The sequence below is a fragment of the Salvelinus namaycush genome, chromosome 7, assembly GCF_016432855.1.
Source record: "Salvelinus namaycush isolate Seneca chromosome 7, SaNama_1.0, whole genome shotgun sequence".
Classification (NCBI taxonomy): domain Eukaryota; kingdom Metazoa; phylum Chordata; class Actinopteri; order Salmoniformes; family Salmonidae; genus Salvelinus; species Salvelinus namaycush.
Genome location: NC_052313.1, coordinates 59,153,710 through 59,162,556, shown reverse-complemented (window position 1 = coordinate 59,162,556; position 8,847 = coordinate 59,153,710).

Here is an 8,847-nt window from a genome sequence, read left to right as displayed (position 1 = left end):
CAGGGAAACAGCAGGGAAACAGCAGGGAAACAGCAGGGGGACAGCAGGGAAAACAGCAGGGAAACAGCAGGGGAAACAGTAGGGAAACAGCAGGGGAAACAGCAGGTAAACAGCAGGGGAAACAGCAGGTAAACAGCAGGGGAAACAGCAGGGGAAACAGCAGGGAAACAGCAGGGGAAACAGCAGGGAAACAGCAAGTGAACAGCAGGGGAACAGCAGGGAAAACAGCAGGGAAACAGCAGGGGAAACAGCAGGGAAACAGCAGGGAAACAGCAGGTAAACAGCAGGGGAAACAGCAGGGGAAACAGCAGGGAAACAGCAGGGGAAACAGCCGGGAAACAGCAGGGGAAACAGCAGGGAAACAGCAGGGAAACAGCTGGGAAACAGCAGGGAAAACAGCAGGGAAACAGCAGGGGAAACAGTAGGGAAACAGCAGGGAAACAGCAGGGAAACAGCAAGTAAACAGCAGGGGAACAGCAGGGAAAACAGCAGGGAAACAGCAGGGGAAACAGTAGGGAAACAGCAGGGGAAACAGCAGGGAAACAGCAAGTAAACAGCAGGGGAAACAGCAGGGGAACAGCAGGGAAAACAGCAGGGAAACAGCAAGTAAACAGCATGTAAACAGCAGGGGAAACAGCAGGGAAACAGCAAGTGAACAGCAGGGGAACAGCAGGGAAAACAGCAGGTAAACAGCAGGGGAAACAGCAGGTAAACAGCAGGGAAACAGTAGGGGAAACAGCGGGGAAACAGCAGGGAAACAGCAAGTGAACAGCAGGGGAACAGCAGGGAAAACAGTAGGGAAACAGCAGGGGAAACAGCAGGGAAACAGCAGGGGAAACAGCAGGGAAACCGCAGGGGAAACAGTAGGGAAACAGCTGGGAAACAGCAGGGGAAACAGCAGGGAAAACAGCAGGGAAACAGCAGGGGAAACAGTAGGGAAACAGCAGGGGAAACAGCAGGGAAACAGCAGGGGAGACAGCAGGGAAACAGCAGGGGAAACAGCAGGTAAACAGCAGGGAAACAGCAGGTAAACAGCAGGTAAACAGCAGGGGAAACAGCAGAGGAAACAGCAGGTAAACAGCAGGGGAAACAGTAGGGAAACAGCAGGGAAACAGCAGGGGAAACAGCATGGGGAACAGCAGGGAAAACAGCAGGGAAACAGCAGGGGAAACAGCAGGGAAACAGCAGGTAAACAGCAGGTAAACAGCAGGGGAAACAGCAGGGGAAACAGTAGGGAAAACAGCAGGTAAACAGCAGGGGAAACAGCAGGGAAACAGCAGGTAAACAGCAGGTAAACAGCAGGGGAAACAGCAGGGGAAACAGCAGGGAAACAGCAGGGGAAACAGCAGGGAAACAGCAGGTAAACAGCAGGTAAACAGCAGGGGAAACAGCAGGGGAAACAGTAGGGAAACAGCAGGGGAAACAGCAGGGAAACAGCAGGGGAAACAGAATGGGGAACAGCAGGGAAAACAGCAGGGAAACAGCAGGGGAACAGCAGGGGAAACAGCAGGGAAACAGCAGGTAAATAGCAGGGGAAACAGCAGGTAAACAGCAGGGTAAACAGCAGGGGAAACAGCAGGTAAACAGCAGGGGAAACAGTAGGGAAACAGCAGGGAAACAGCAGGGGAAACAGCAGGTAAACAGCAGGGAAACAGCAGGGGAAACAGCAGTGGAAACAGCAGAGGAAACAGCAAGTAAACAGCAGGGGAACAGCAGGGAAACAGCAGGGAAACAGCAGGGAAACAGCAGGGAAACAGCAGGGGAAACAGTAGGGAAACAGCAGGGGAAACAGCAGGGGAAACAGCAGGGAAACAGCAGGGAAACAGTAGGGGAAACAGCAGGGAAACAGCAAGTAAACAGCAGGGGAAACAGCAGGGAAACAGTAGGGAAACAGCAGGGGAAACAGCAGGGAAACAGCAAGTAAACAGCAGGGGAAACAGCAGGGAAACAGCAGGGAAACAGCAGGGAAACAGCAGGGGGACAGCAGGGAAAACAGCAGGGAAACAGCAGGGGAAACAGTAGGGAAACAGCAGGGGAAACAGCAGGTAAACAGCAGGGGAAACAGCAGGTAAACAGCAGGGGAAACAGCAGGGGAAACAGCAGGGAAACAGCAGGGGAAACAGCAGGGAAACAGCAAGTGAACAGCAGGGGAACAGCAGGGAAAACAGCAGGGAAACAGCAGGGGAAACAGCAGGGAAACAGCAGGGAAACAGCAGGTAAACAGCAGGGGAAACAGCAGGGGAAACAGCAGGGAAACAGCAGGGGAAACAGCCGGGAAACAGCAGGGGAAACAGCAGGGAAACAGCAGGGAAACAGCTGGGAAACAGCAGGGAAAACAGCAGGGAAACAGCAGGGGAAACAGTAGGGAAACAGCAGGGAAACAGCAGGGAAACAGCAAGTAAACAGCAGGGGAACAGCAGGGAAAACAGCAGGGAAACAGCAGGGGAAACAGTAGGGAAACAGCAGGGGAAACAGCAGGGAAACAGCAAGTAAACAGCAGGGGAAACAGCAGGGGAACAGCAGGGAAAACAGCAGGGAAACAGCAAGTAAACAGCATGTAAACAGCAGGGGAAACAGCAGGGAAACAGCAAGTGAACAGCATGGGAACAGCAGGGAAAACAGCAGGTAAACAGCAGGGGAAACAGCAGGTAAACAGCAGGGAAACAGTAGGGGAAACAGCGGGGAAACAGCAGGGAAACAGCAAGTGAACAGCAGGGGAACAGCAGGGAAAACAGTAGGGAAACAGCAGGGGAAACAGCAGGGAAACAGCAGGGGAAACAGCAGGGAAACCGCAGGGGAAACAGTAGGGAAACAGCTGGGAAACAGCAGGGGAAACAGCAGGGAAAACAGCAGGGAAACAGCAGGGGAAACAGTAGGGAAACAGCAGGGGAAACAGCAGGGAAACAGCAGGGGAGACAGCAGGGAAACAGCAGGGGAAACAGCAGGTAAACAGCAGGGAAACAGCAGGTAAACAGCAGGTAAACAGCAGGGGAAACAGCAGAGGAAACAGCAGGTAAACAGCAGGGGAAACAGTAGGGAAACAGCAGGGAAACAGCAGGGGAAACAGCATGGGGAACAGCAGGGAAAACAGCAGGGAAACAGCAGGGGAAACAGCAGGGAAACAGCAGGTAAACAGCAGGTAAACAGCAGGGGAAACAGCAGGGGAAACAGTAGGGAAAACAGCAGGTAAACAGCAGGGGAAACAGCAGGGAAACAGCAGGTAAACAGCAGGTAAACAGCAGGGGAAACAGCAGGGGAAACAGCAGGTAAACAGCAGGGGAAACAGCAGGGAAACAGCAGGTAAACAGCAGGTAAACAGCAGGGGAAACAGCAGGGGAAACAGTAGGGAAACAGCAGGGGAAACAGCAGGGAAACAGCAGGGGAAACAGAATGGGGAACAGCAGGGAAAACAGCAGGGAAACAGCAGGGAAACAGCAAGTAAACAGCAGGTAAACAGCAGGGGAAACAGCAGGGGAAACAGTAGGGAAAACAGCAGGTAAACAGCAGGGGAAACAGCAGGGAAACAGCAGGTAAACAGCAGGTAAACAGCAGGGGAAACAGCAGGGGAAACAGAATGGGGAACAGCAGGGAAAACAGCAGGTAAACAGCAGGGTAAACAGCAGGGAAACAGCAGGTAAACAGCAGGTAAACAGCAGGGGAAACAGCAGGGGAAACAGTAGGGAAACAGCAGGGGAAACAGCAGGGAAACAGCAGGGGAAACAGCAGGTAAACAGCAGGGAAACAGCAGGGGAAACAGAATGGGGAACAGCAAGTGAACAGCAGGGAAACAGCAGGGGAAACAGCAGGGAAACAGCAGGGAAACAGCAGGGAAACAGCAGGGAAACAGCAGGGGAAACAGCAGGGAAACAGCAGGAAAACAGCAGGGAAACAGCAGGGAAACAGCAGGGAAACAGCAGGGAAACAGCAGGGGAAACAGCAGGTAAACAGCAGGGGAAACAGCAGGGAAACAGCAGGGGAAACAGCAGGGGAAACAGCAGGGGAAACAGCAGGGAAACAGCAGGTAAATAGCAGGGGAAACAGCAGGGAAACAGCAGGTAAACAGCAGGGGAAACAGCAGGGGAAACAGCAGGTAAACAGCAGGGGAAACAGTAGGGAAACAGCAGGGAAACAGCAGGGGAAACAGCAGGTAAACAGCAGGGAAACAGCAGGGAAAACAGCAGGGAAACAGCAGGGGAAACAGCAGGGAAACAGCAGGGGAAACAGCAGGGAAACAGCAAGTAAACAGCAGGGGAAACAGCAGGGAAACAGCAGGGAAACAGCAGGGGAAACAGCAGGGAAACAGCAGGGGAAACAGCAGGGGAAACAGCAGGGAAACAGCAGGGGAAACAGCAGGGGAAACAGCAGGGGAAACAGCAGGGGAACAGCAGGGGAAACAGCAGGGAAACAGCAGGTAAATAGCAGGGGAAACAGCAGGTAAACAGCAGGGTAAACAGCAGGGGAAACAGCAGGTAAACAGCAGGGGAAACAGTAGGGAAACAGCAGGGAAACAGCAGGGGAAACAGCAGGTAAACAGCAGGGAAACAGCAGGGGAAACAGCAGTGGAAACAGCAGAGGAAACAGCAAGTAAACAGCAGGGGAACAGCAGGGAAACAGCAGGGAAACAGCAGGGAAACAGCAGGGGAAACAGTAGGGAAACAGCAGGGGAAACAGCAGGGGAAACAGCAGGGGAAACAGCAGGGAAACAGCAGGGAAACAGTAGGGGAAACAGCAGGGAAACAGCAAGTAAACAGCAGGGGAAACAGCAGGGAAACAGTAGGGAAACAGCAGGGGAAACAGCAGGGAAACAGCAAGTAAACAGCAGGGGAAACAGCAGGGAAACAGCAGGGAAACAGCAGGGAAACAGCAGGGGGAACAGCAGGGAAAACAGCAGGGAAACAGCAGGGAAAACAGTAGGGAAACAGCAGGGGAAACAGCAGGGGAAACAGCAGGTAAACAGCAGGGGAAACAGCAGGTAAACAGCAGGGGAAACAGCAGGTAAACAGCAGGGGAAACAGCAGGGGAAACAGCAGGTAAACAGCAGGGGAAACAGCAGGGAAACAGCAAGTGAACAGCAGGGGAACAGCAGGGAAAACAGCAGGGAAACAGCAGGGGAAACAGTAGGGAAACAGCAGGGAAACAGCAGGTAAACAGCAGGGGAAACAGCAGGGGAAACAGCAGGGAAACAGCAGGGGAAACAGCCGGGAAACAGCAGGGGAAACAGCAGGGAAACAGCAGGGAAACAGCTGGGAAACAGCAGGGAAAACAGCAGGGAAACAGCAGGGAAACAGCTGGGAAACAGCAGGGAAAACAGCAGGGAAACAGCAGGGGAAACAGTAGGGAAACAGCAGGGGAAACAGCAGGGAAACAGCAAGTAAACAGCAGGGGAACAGCAGGGAAAACAGCAGGGAAACAGCAGGGGAAACAGTAGGGAAACAGCAGGGGAAACAGCAGGGAAACAGCAAGTAAACAGCAGGGGAAACAGCAGGGGAACAGCAGGGAAAACAGCAGGGAAACAGCAAGTAAACAGCAGGTAAACAGCAGGGGAAACAGCAGGGAAACAGCAAGTGAACAGCAGGGGAACAGCAGGGAAAACAGCAGGGAAACAGCAGGGGAAACAGTAGGGAAACCGCAGGGGAAACAGCAGGGAAACAGCAGGGGAAACAGCAGGGGAAACAGCAGGGAAACAGCAAGTGAACAGCAGGGGAACAGCAGGGGAAACAGCAGGGAAACAGCAGGGGAAACAGTAGGGAAACAGCAGGGGAAACAGCAGGGGAAACAGCAGGGAAACAGCAGGGGAAACAGCAGGGGAAACAGCAGGGGAAACAGCAGGGAAACAGCAAGTGAACAGCAGGGGAACAGCAGGGGAAACAGCAGGGAAACAGCAGGGGAAACAGTAGGGAAACAGCAGGGGAAACAGCAGGGGAAACAGCAGGGGAAACAGCAGGGAAACAGCAGGGAAACAGCAGGGGAAACAGCAGGGGAAACCGCAGGTAAACAGCAGGGGAAACAGCAGGGGAAACAGCAGGGAAACAGCAGGGGAAACAGCAGGGGAAACAGCAGGGAAACAGCAGCTAAATAGCAGGGGAAACAGCAGGGAAACAGCAGGGAAACAGCAGGTAAACAGCAGGGGAAACAGCAGGTAAACAGCAGGGAAAACAACAGGGAAACAGCAGGGGAAACAGTAGGGAAACAGCAGGGGAAACAGCAGGGAAACAGCAAGTGAACAGCAGGGGAACAGCAGGGAAACAGCAGGGAAACAGCAGTGGAAACAGCAGAGGAAACAGCAAGTAAACAGCAGGGGAAACAGCAGGGGAAACAGCAGGGGAAACAGCAGGGGAAACAGCAGGTAAACAGCAGGGAAACAGCAGGTAAACAGCAGGGGAAACAGCAGGTAAACAGCAGGGAAACAGCAGGGAAACAGCAGGGGAAACAGTAGGGAAACAGCAGGGGAAACAGCAGGGAAACAGCAGGGGAAACAGCAGGGAAACAGCAAGTAAACAGCAGGGGAAACATTAGGGGAACAGCAGGGAAAACAGCAGGGAAACAGCAAGTAAACAGCAGGTAAACAGCAGGGGAAACAGCAGGGAAACAGCAAGTGAACAGCAGGGGAACAGCAGGGAAAACAGCAGGGAAACAGCAGGGGAAACAGTAGGGAAACAGCAGGGGAAACAGCAGGGAAACAGCAGGGGAAACAGCAGGGGAAACAGCAGGGAAACAGCAAGTGAACAGCAGGGGAACAGCAGGGGAAACAGCAGGGAAACAGCAGGGGAAACAGCAGGGGAAACCGCAGGTAAACAGCAGGGGAAACAGCAGGGGAAACAGCAGGGAAACAGCAGGGGAAACAGCAGGGGAAACAGCAGGGAAACAGCAGCTAAATAGCAGGGGAAACAGCAGGGAAACAGCAGGTAAACAGCAGGTAAACAGCAGGGGAAACAGCAGGTAAACAGCAGGGGAAACAGCAGGGAAACAGCAGGGGAAACAGCAGAGGAAACAGCAAGTAAACAGCAGGGGAACAGCAGGGAAACAGCAGGGAAACAGCAGAGGAAACAGCAAGTAAACAGCAGGGGAACAGCAGGGAAACAGTAGGGAAACAGCAGGGAAACAGCAGGGGAAACAGCAGGGAAACAGCAGGTAAACAGCAGGGGAAACAGCAGGTAAACAGCAGGGGAAACAGCAGGGGAAACAGCAGGTAAACAGCAGGGGAAACAGCAGGGAAACAGCAAGTGAACAGCAGGGGAACAGCAGGGGAAACAGCAGGGAAACAGCAGGTAAACAGCAGGGAAACATCAGGGGAAACAGCAGGTAAACCGCAGGGGAAACAGCAGGGAAAACAGCAGGGAAACAGCAGGGGAAACAGTAGGGAAACAGCAGGGGAAACAGCAGGGAAACAGCAGGGGAAACAGCAGGTAAACAGCAGGGGAAACAGCAGGGAAACAGCAGGGAAACAGCAGGGGAAACAGCAGGGAAACAGCAGGGAAACAGCAGGGGAAACAGCAGGGAAACAGCAGGGGAAACAGCAGGTAAACAGCAGGGGAAACAGCAGGGAAACAGCAGGTAAACAGCAGGGGAAACAGTAGGGAAACAGCAGGGGAAACAGCAGGGAAACAGCAAGTGAACAGCAGGGGAACAGCAGGGGAAACAGCAGGGAAACAGCAGGTAAACAGCAGGGAAACATCAGGGGAAACAGCAGGTAAACCGCAGGGGAAACAGCAGGGAAAACAGCAGGGAAACAGCAGGGGAAACAGTAGGGAAACAGCAGGGGAAACAGCAGGGAAACAGCAGGGGAAACAGCAGGTAAACAGCAGGGGAAACAGCAGGGAAACAGCAGGGAAACAGCAGGGGAAACAGCAGGGAAACAGCAGGGAAACAGCAGGGGAAACAGCAGGGAAACAGCAGGGGAAACAGCAGGGAAACAGCAGGGGAAACAGCAGGTAAACATCAGGGGAAACAGCAGGGAAACAGCAGGGGAACAGCAGGGGAACAGTAGGGAAACAGCAGGGAAACAGCAGGGGAAACAGTAGGGAAACAGCAGGGGAAACAGCAGGGAAACAGCAGGGGAGACAGCAGGGAAACAGCAGGGGAAACAGCAGGGGAACAGCAGGGGAGACAGCAGGGAAACAGCAGGGGAAACAGCAGGGGAACAGCAGGGGAGACAGCAGGGAAACAGCAGGGGAAACAGCAGGGGAACAGCAGGGGATGGGTGCAACTGAATGGGGCTATGTAGCCTACAGTGTCATCGGCCGTGTTAGGCCCCAGGGTTATGTAGCCTACAGTATAATGGGTGATGTTAGGCCCAGGGTTATGTAGCCTACAGTATCATGGGTGATGTTAGGCCCAATGTTATGTAGCCTACGGTATCATGGGTGATGTTAGGCCCAGGGTTATGTAGCCTACAGTATCATGGGTGATGTTAGGCCCAATGTTATGTAGCCTACGGTATCATGGGTGATGTTAGGCCCAGGGTTATGTAGCCTACAGTATAATGGGTCATGTTAGGCCCAGGGTTATGTAGCCTACAGTATCATGGGTGATGTTAGGCCCAGGGTTATGTAGCCTACAGTATCATGGGTGATGTTAGGCCCAGGGTTATGTAGCCTACAGTATCATGGGTGATGTTAGGCCCAGGGTTATGTAGCCTACAGTATCATGGGTGATGTTAGGCCCAGGGTTATGTAGCCTACAGTATCATGGGTGATGTTAGGCCCAGGGTTATGTAGCCTACAGTATCATGGGTGATGTACATGAATAAATACAGTAGCCTTCTTACAGTTTCTGTCTCTATTGATGTGTGTGTGTGTGTGTGTGTGTGTGTGTGTGTGTGTGTGTGTGTGTGTGTGTGTGTGTGTG